This window comes from Argentina silus, assembly GCF_951799395.1.
Source record: "Argentina silus genome assembly, chromosome: 16".
Lineage (NCBI taxonomy): Eukaryota > Metazoa > Chordata > Actinopteri > Argentiniformes > Argentinidae > Argentina > Argentina silus.
The window spans coordinates 10,118,299-10,128,180 of record NC_139670.1 but is presented as its reverse complement, the minus strand read 5'-3'; positions in this window follow the sequence as shown (position 1 = coordinate 10,128,180).

Sequence of the window (9,882 nt, the reverse complement as noted above, 5' to 3'; positions counted from 1 at the left end):
ATCAAACAGGCTTACAGTAAACTTGGTTTCTCCCCCAAGCATGCCTTGCTAAACCCTCCCCCCCTGCAGCGACGGCTCAGGGGAGCTTAGGAGCGGTAAATTAAAGGGCCCAGGCAATCACCCAGCCTCCCCGCTCGCTCGACCGGCCGCCCAGGCGAATCCATCGCAGCAGCTCTGTGATGGAGAGCACCCAGCACAGCCAATAGCCATCCCCACCGCCCCCCCGCACCCCCACCGCCCCCCCACACCACCCCCACCCCCCTCTCTCCCTCCCTATCCCCCCCAACACCAGCCTATCCTGCTGCCTGCCACAGAGCAAACTGTGATTGACTGCACTCTACACAACACGAGCCAAGCCAAGTCCCCCGCCTCCCAGCCACACACACACACACACACACACACACACACATGCTGGCTTCACTCTCCGTCAAGAGGGTTTTTTGTCAAACAGTGTTTAAGAGAGTGAGGGGGGGTCCGGGAGACAGCCCAGGTTCGGAGTGTGCTTCTGTCGTTGTCGGATGTGGGTGTGTTGTCCCTGTTGGGTTGTTTACCCTCTCAGGTCCGTGCCCTGGGGAGAGCAGCTGAAGGCTGATGATGACCCACAGGGCTCCAGATGTTGACTTCATTACACCAGGGGAAGGCCGATGTTCCATGCTTTACAATGAGCCTGTCCTCCGATTTTCTACTTCCACCAGCCTCCGCTGCATTCCATTCCAACTCTGGGAGCTCTCTCTCTCTCTCTCTCTCGTCTCGCATGATATCTCGTCATCCATTGGGAACCGGCTGTATTCTACCTGGAATTCTTGACCCACATAAACACTGATTGGTTGACTGATACTGTTGACAAACAACTTCGGTTGCCCTCACATGCCAGAACTTGCCATTTCCTGTCTTCTCAACCGAGACTTCTCTAGCTCAGTGATCGCCCACACACACACACACACACACACACACACACACACAAATACTCACTCAGTCACGGCCAACCCGACAGTGACTGACTGGCTGAGTGAGTGTGGTGCCAGTGGGTCAGGGACACCCCTATGGATGTTACGTAATCATCATCTGTCAACCGCAGAGGTGGGGCAGCGGGGCGGGGCGGGGTGGGGCAGGGCGGGGCGGGTTGCACCGGGGGCGGTGGGTCAGGGAGCGGATTCTGACACTGACACTAATCCCCGATCTTATCTGCTGTTCTCAGTCACTAGAACACAGTCACTGGTACACAGGTCTCATTCCACAAAGATGCTCCTTTCTTCCCTCCCTTCCTTCCTTCCTTCCTTCTTTCCTTCCTTCCTTCCTTCCTTCCTTCCCTTCTGCCATCGTTTACCTCCTCTGGCTGACCTATCCGGTTTTTGAAAGTTTCAAGTTTCACATTTATTTGACTTTAAAAAGTGCATGTTACCCAACACACATTTCGATATAAAAACACAAAAAACTACATTATTATGAGGTTAAAGATGTGACCTGGACAACAAATAGAAGGAGAAGTATATTCAAGAGTTTACAACACCAAGACAAAAGATACAGAAGAGAGAAATAAAAGAATATTAAGGTTATGAATAAGACGGGTCATAAAAGTGAGTACGTCAGGGTGGAGGTAGAAATCGAGGATGGGGTGGAAAGGAGCTGGGGGCTATATCCAGCATGTACCGAGTAGTCTCAGAGAGAGAGAGAGAGAGAGAGAGAGAGAGAGAGAACGAGGGCAGGTTAGAGGGGACGACTCTTTGGAAAGGAATGTGGCCCATGTCCCATGGATCATGTGGGTGTCTGCAGGGACTAGACAGATGTGGCACCATCCCACTCTGATGGGATTATCAATCACCTGCCCTGAACTTCTCATCTGGCAGTTTAATATAAGTTGCCTTTCTCTCTCTTTCTTTTTCTCCCTACCCCTTTCTCTCTCTCTCTTTCTCTCTCTCCCTACCCCCCCCTCTCTGCCTCTCTCAATCTCTCTCTCTCTCTCTTTCTCTTTCTCTCTCTCAATTTCTCTCTCTCTCTCTCTCTTTCTCTACCTCTATCGCAATCTCTCTCTCCATCTCTCCCTCTCTCTCTCTTTCTGTCTCTCTGCCCAACGACCTGTTTTTAATCACAGCCAAACACATCAATAATACTTTTCTGATTGCATCAAATTTGCATCAACGCCAGGTCTCCTGGAGAGGAAATGAATTACACATTCATCAGGTGAAACTCTGACAGCTTAAATGGGGGCTTTACTTCTGAAGGCTTGGCCTGCTATAATCCAACAAGATGTCCCCAGCTAAAGGCAGTCATTACTGACTGAGCTTATCTTCTCCCCGGGCCTCCGTGTCTCTCAGTCTCTTCCTGGTTCAGCTGTCCGTCACTCTCCTCCTCTCCCAGGTGTACGTCTCCTCCCCTCTCTCCCTCTCTCCTCCTCATCTTTGAGAAGAGTTCACTTTAAACTTTTAAACAGCTCCCCCTAAAACTCTCTTAAACTTTTCTCATCAGGCGTCATCAGGCCGACACCCAAACACATACTCCCCCCCCCCCCCACCCCTCTCTCTCTCTCTTTCCTCCCCCCCCCCCCCCCCCATCTCTCTATTCATAACATACCCATATGACTGTTGTGTGACGATACAGTATCTATTCACGTATCCCACTGACTAATCCAGGGTGACTCAGCTCATTCACGCTCCTACCCTGAAGAACTGTGTGATGTTCCCTGCAGGTCGTGTAAGCAGCTGTGTCTCTGTCTGAAGGGTGCAACGATCAGCATTGAAGTGAGCCACTCTTATCCTCTGACCTTGCTGACGGACGTGTAGACGATGTACTGAGATTGGAGGTAATTACAACGAGCTGCCAAAAGTGGTGGAGGGACACACACACACACACACGCGCTGTGAGGACGAATGAAACAAGAGAGAAGAAAGAACAAAAGCTCCCGTTAAGCTCATGAATAAACATCTGATCCGGAGGACATCGTAATGCTTGTATTGTGCTACTTGAATTGATCAACTGAAGATTTTCAGCCGTTCTTGTTTTGGTTTTTTTATAATAAAGATATATAACTTGTATTAAACTTCTCTCGCAGAGTTGCTAAATATCTTTGGCAGAGAAGATTTTCTCTTCATTCCAGGAACAGGGCCTCGGTTGAACCGCAGGGTAAATTAGCGACAATTTATGATTCCGCGCTACTCTATTGACCATAAACATGGTGAAAATATTACCACAGAGAGTTTCAACTCGAAAGTGGTGTTTGGGGAGCTTTCATGCTACGAGGGGGTTTGATGTAGGCTCTCTCTGACTTAATGTGCTGACTGCGTGCTACACACACACACACACACACACACACACACTCACACTCACACGCTCCTAGACACTGGGAACAGCACAAACTGCTGACTGGAAGAAAACTAGGGGCTGTTAGCTTGTCATATCAGTCATAATATAAGCATGAAAGTAGTCTTCACTGTCCTGATAAGCTATATCTAGAAGATAACTCAACAATAACTCGAAGACTAATACTTGTGGTATAGATGCATATGAATTATATAGAGCTTTTCAAGTATTTTCCACAAAGTGCTTAACTGCAAACTGGGTCAAAACTTGGCTAACAGTGGCAAGAAAATGTTCCAGGAAGGTGGAAATCTTGAGAGGAACCAGCCTTCATTTCAGATTAAACTGGGTGCAATTCTGGGCCTGAAAACACAACCTTACAGCATCACTATCTAATACAGAGGTACATACAGGACTGTGCATCAGGAGAGGCTGGTCAAGGTAGGAATCGGAGGACGGGCTCATTGTAATGCATGGCGTTAGATACCATTCCCTGTTCCTTTCCTATGCATTCCAATGAGCCTGTCCTCCGATTTCTACCTCCACCAGCCTCCCCTGGTACATACTGTTCTGAACATAAGGTCCAGTATAAATGCCATTTGGGCAAATGGTGGATAACCTCTTGAAATGCTGTGACATTTTCTTTTGTCTACAGTCATGGTACAATCTATGTGAAAGCTTTTTAGAAACAGAAGGGTGCTACATCATTATACTAGTGTGTGTGTGTGTGTGTGTGTGTGTGTGTGTGTGTGTGTGTGTGAGAGAGAGAGAGAGAGATCTACTGACTGAGTTCCAACATTCAGCAATGAAAATAAGAATCTCAAGTCTTTGATCTAACAAAAGTTCTACATCTTTGATGCTGTTTTCAAGAAATAAGCCCCGATACGCTCAATAAAATATTAATTGTTTGTTTACTACAGTTTGATTTCCCGCAGCCATGTTCCAATGGCCTTTCCAGCTGATTACATCCAATAATGTTCTGTGACAACACAATCACATAATAAAGCCAAGTGGTCCCTTTTCAAGACAATACCTTTATTTGCAAATCCAATTAGGTTAAAGCATTAATTATTTTCATCAATTTCCATCCCCCAGAAGGAAAAGCATCAGGCTCCATTTTAATTGAATTTGCCAAACGTAACACAACAGTAAGATTAATAAAGCAGTCCCCAGCCTGCTAGGCCATCCGTCTCAGGGTAGGAACGGGGTCCCTGTGGGCCGTGACTAAAAGCTTATTGACCCCCTGAACGCTACCACATTGGCTAATATCTCACCGGCAGGGGAGGCTGGTGGAGGCAGGAATCAGAGGAACGGCTCATTGTAATGCATGGATTGAATGGCATTCCATGCATTACAATGAGCACGTCCTCCGATTTCTGCCTCCACCAGCCTCCACTGCTCACCGGCTGTACGACAAGAACCAAATTGACTCATGGGCGATAAAGTTGTGAAGTATTATTATCCTAATCAAGACTCCAAGTCACCCGTTTCAAACAAGACAGGATGTTGTTGATTATCTGTCTAAACAGGATGAGTCACTAATAAATAAACGCTTTTGTCTCGAACGTCACTTTCAAATGTTTGTCAGATCAAGAGTGCAGATCAAACAGTTGTGTAAAATAGTATATCATTTTTGGCATGTCTGAATATACTGTTGATTCTATCAATATTTTCTATAATACAACGGGTTGATCAAATCAAGCATTGTGATTGGATGAGAGGCGTTCAAAGCCGTGATTTAACAACGCTAGCGATGTCATGGTCAAATCACCTGTTCATACATCACAGTATATGTTTTTATCATGTTCCCTTGGCAATGTTTTTAGGAACTATATTTCCTAGCGCAGGGCAGAAACCGCCACAATCTATCACAAAACAAATACTTAAGTCATTGCTTTCTTTTTCCAATTTTCTAAATTGGTTAACCGTTGTATAAAAGCAATAATGCCCTCAGAGCCGTGATTTATCATCAATATTGTCACTTGGTAGGGGTTTGCCGGCACTCTGCTGTGCGTCGTGCCTAATAACTCCCCCCTACCTTTGACAATATTGGCAATAAATCACTGGCATTATTGCTTAACTAAAACACAGTTGACCCCAGTACTGAATACAAACAATGCCACCATACTGCAACTCGGGCCAAAATGATAAACTCCTCTCCTCTGTCACCTGAATCTCTTGGATCTCACTCATTATTATATTATACAGAAGGGCAACCTAATCACTTTTTTCATAAGAGTCACTAGGCAACTAACAAGGGAGTGTTAGACCCTGAGAATCAGAGCATTATTCATTTGTGCACATTATCCATCACGTTAAAGGCATCCAGCATTCTCCTTGTGTCACAGACATTCAGTAGATTATACCAGTAACTCATGGTATGTAACTGTACAGAGGAGCCTGGTGGAGGTCGAAATTAGAGGACGGGCTCATTGTAATGGAATGGAATGGAATGAGGACTTGTATCAAACGGTAACATTCCTCATTCCATTCCATGCATTACAATGAGCCCGTCCTCCGATTTCTACCTCCACCAGCCTCCCCTGGTTCTGTAATACAGGAGGGAGGGTGTAATCCCAGCCTGCCCTGTATGGCTTTGAGGTGATCGTTACAACTCTATCTGAACTGTAATTGGGGAGTGTAGCCAGCCACCTGAGACTCACCCCCCCCCCCCCCCCCCCCAAAAAGAGAAGAAAATAAGAAAAGGATGAAATATTTCTCTCTGCAAAAAAAACTAGGCCATGGGGTGTGATTTTGTGGGTGGTTAAGATTTCAAATTGCTTCTCCTCGTTTCCAATTAAGACGTATGGATTATTATAAACCTGTATGGAATAGGGTGAAGTCATTTCTTTCTTCTCATTATTCCAGATGACTGCGTCAATCTGTAGGTCTTGACTACAGAGCACTGGGGGGAGACGTCAGTAATGCTCTGCGCCTTGTAGTGACAACTGCACACAATATGGCTGAGATGAGATATCACTAGCCGATAAACACAATTAAGCCTCAGCTGTTTCCCCGTCATAGGGCATATCCTCTGAGCCCTCGGCAGAGGAGTAAATACAGCATGTTTAGAGATTGATTAATGATGTAAGCTGTAATGGTGTCCTATGAGCCAGGGCTGCAGAGCGCGGGATAATGACTTCTCCAAACCGGCTCGGAGGAAGAGAGCACAACGTCTCCATAACCGGGGGAGTTAACGAGTCAATGATGCACTGGACATTATTGTCTTCCGTAAATCACCTCGCAGAGGTGTGGTAGTTACTCAGTTCTGATTGCTTTATTAGATGGAGTGTGTGTGTGTGTGTGTGTGTGTGTGTGTGTGTGTGTGTGTGTGTGTGTGTGTGTGTGTGTGTCCGTGCATGTGTTTGTGTGTTTGTGTGTTTGTGTGTGTGTGTGCGTGTGTGTGTGTGTGTGTGTGTGTGTGCGCCCGCTTGTGTATGTGTTTCTATTCTCGCATCCCAAAATTGAGATTCTGGGGGGCGCAGGAAGTAAAAAGTGCTGTAGGAAGTTGGAAGCAAGTCCACACCCCTTAAAACTTTTTACTGCAGGCTCCTCACTCACACACACACAAAAACACACACACACACACACACACACACACACACACACAACACACACATAACAAAACAACCCTCCCTTGAAAATGCACTTTCCGCAACCTTGAAAACTGTTGGCCATTTTGCCAAACGAGCTGCATCAGTTAGAGGTGCTGGTGATTAGAGAACAGCGTAATCGTCACCACCCACCGTGAGCGGCCATCACCGCCCTGGAAGACGGAGGGATGAGATGATGAGAGAATGGAGGTGTGATGATGGGAGGATGGACCAGACGAGGGGGGCTCAGTCACCGCATCCAGACTCATGAGGCATTCAGGACGCCTCAAGTCAACACTCTTCAACAGTCTAGACAGGGAGGTGTGTGTGTGTGTGTGTGTGTGTGTGTGTGTGTGTGTGTGTGTGTGTGTGTGTGTGTGTGTGTGTGTGTGTGTGTGTGGGTGCTGGCAGGGGTCATTGTAGCCATAGAGCAGCTAATGAAGCCGATGTGTTGACTCATTCACAGGTGGACTGCGAAAACAAATGAGACACATACACACACACACACACACACACACACACACACACAGAGGGAGGATGACAGAGGATGCATACAGTCATGAGGGGGATTTCAGTTATTGTTTACTATAGAATACCAGGCTCATTGTAATGCTGGGAATGGACGACAACTGCTACTGTATGTATAATGTAGGGAGCATTGATATATATACATAACTGGATTAAGTGAACTACTGACCAATGAAGTCTTTGTTTTCTTCAACCTCGGCCATCTTATTTGGCCAGCTGGAATACAAAGTTTAAGACGGGTTACATGCTTTTTGGCGTAAGCCGTTGCAGCGCCCTGCAGTTCTCCCCATGGCAACCATGGCCACATGGTTTAGCCGGCTTCTGTATCACACAATGAGCCGGAGGAACGGCTCATTGTAACGCATCGAACGGAATAAGGAATGGTCTCAAACGCATGTGTTTGATTCCATTCCTTATTCCGTTCCACGCATTACAATGAGCCGTTCCTCCGATATCTACCCCTACCAACCTCCACTGAGATGACAAGCTGCTCTGCCTGGATATCAGTACTTTGTGTGCTTCTGGCATGCATTGATGCGTTTATGATGTCAGGGGTCAGCTATACACTATTACCATGAGGAGAACATGCAAACATGCTGTATATGACTCAAAGACACACGCCTACACGCTAGGAAATCATGTGAACTGCTGGTTGAACTGAAGCATGTATACTGTGCTGCATGGTCTTTAGTTTGACGTCACAGACGTGTGTGTGTGTGTGTGTGTGTGTGTGTGTGTGTGTGTGTGTATGTGGTTGTATTGTTGTACTAGGAGAGGGTAATTATGTAAATGAATCCATTTGACAGAAAAGTGGGATCAGTAGTCTCCTAGCATCTGTCATCCAATTCCTTTGAGCTGTTCTCTTCTCTATAAGCCATACAGCAACATGAAACAGGCTTGGGACACAGAGAGAGAGAGAGAGAGAGAGAGAGAGAGAGAGAGAGAGAGAGAGAGAGAGAGAGAGGCGGAAAATCTTGAATAAGTAAATCACAGATCTCCACAATTTGCATATTTGCTTCACATCCACACACATTGAGAAATATATTCCCAACCTGTTTATGGTAGTCCAGGCAGGGATTTTTAATCAGCCAAAAACATGATGGTAAATTCTTTTAATATTCATGGAGCAAATTCAGCTCACAAATCACAACCCCTTACTCAGATAAGTGAATAACGAAGCAATTAACTTGATGGTCATATTGATATTTCAATAACAGAACAACTGAAAATAAATCATATGTGTCAAGATAAATCATCATCTCAGGTGACAAAGCCACCTTCATCTTCACCTTCACCAGGGATCTAACTATATGCATTATGCATAGAACAGACAATTTATGCTAAAATGTATTTATTTTATTTTGTATTTTTTATAAAATTCCGCATGATATTTTATAATCCACGAGAATGTTACATTTCCACAAGTAAAGAACACGGAGAAAGTCTCTGAATTCAGAGAGAACGTGATAATCAGCAGCAATTCAGCATAACATTCCAAACGGTCATGACCTAAACGAGGAATGTTGTCTTGAACTGGAATGTTCTAACATATTCAAATTCTACGGAGCTACTGTAACACTCTCTCCCAAGAGAGGAACATTCCTTTGTATCAGTCACTATTGTATATGGCCTCATACATACAAACCTGCAGTTTCACACCCACACGAGACCCCTGGTGTTATGTATGCAATTGATATTGTCAATTGTAATGCCTTGTTATTCCCATGCATTAGGTGGCGCTCTACGTTCTGGTGCTAATAAAGCAGAGTTAAAATGGATACCAACGCCTCGACCTGCGTTCGTGCGTCGCTCTCATATTATCATGCAAACATAATACTTGGTCTTCTATCAACCTGCCTCAAGGCCATTAGCCGTGCTACGGTCCTGGGGGCGTACGGTCCTGGATGTCCTTGGAGTCTTCCCTGGACTCAGACAGATAATAATTCAAGCGCTACCATTTGTCTGCAGGATATTGAGAATGCCACTCAAAGTGAGTCGACCATCTTCCTCCCTCTGGGTCACACATAGATCACCCTAAAGGGGACAGAGCCTGAGTACAGGTTTTTCTACCAGGCTCCATACTAGGGGCTGAGATTGACATTTTCTACCTTGCTACTTACTCATGAAGCACTGGGTTAGACCTGGGCTGTAGCTGGCTAGGGGAAGAAGCACTGGGTTAGACCTGGGCTGTAGCTGGCTAGGGGAAGAAGCACTGGGTTAGACCTGGGCTGTAGCTGGCTAGGGGAAGAAGCACTGGGTTAGACCTGGGCTGTAGCTGGCTAGGGGAAGAAGCACTGGGTTAGACCTGGGCTGTAGCTGGCTAGGGGAAGAAGCACTGGGTTAGACCTGGGCTGTAGCTGGCTAGGGGAAGAAGCACTGGGTTAGACCTGGGCTGTAGCTGGCTAGGGGAAGAAGCACTGGGTTAGACCTGGGCTGTAGCTGGCTCGGGGAAGAAGCATCAAAGATG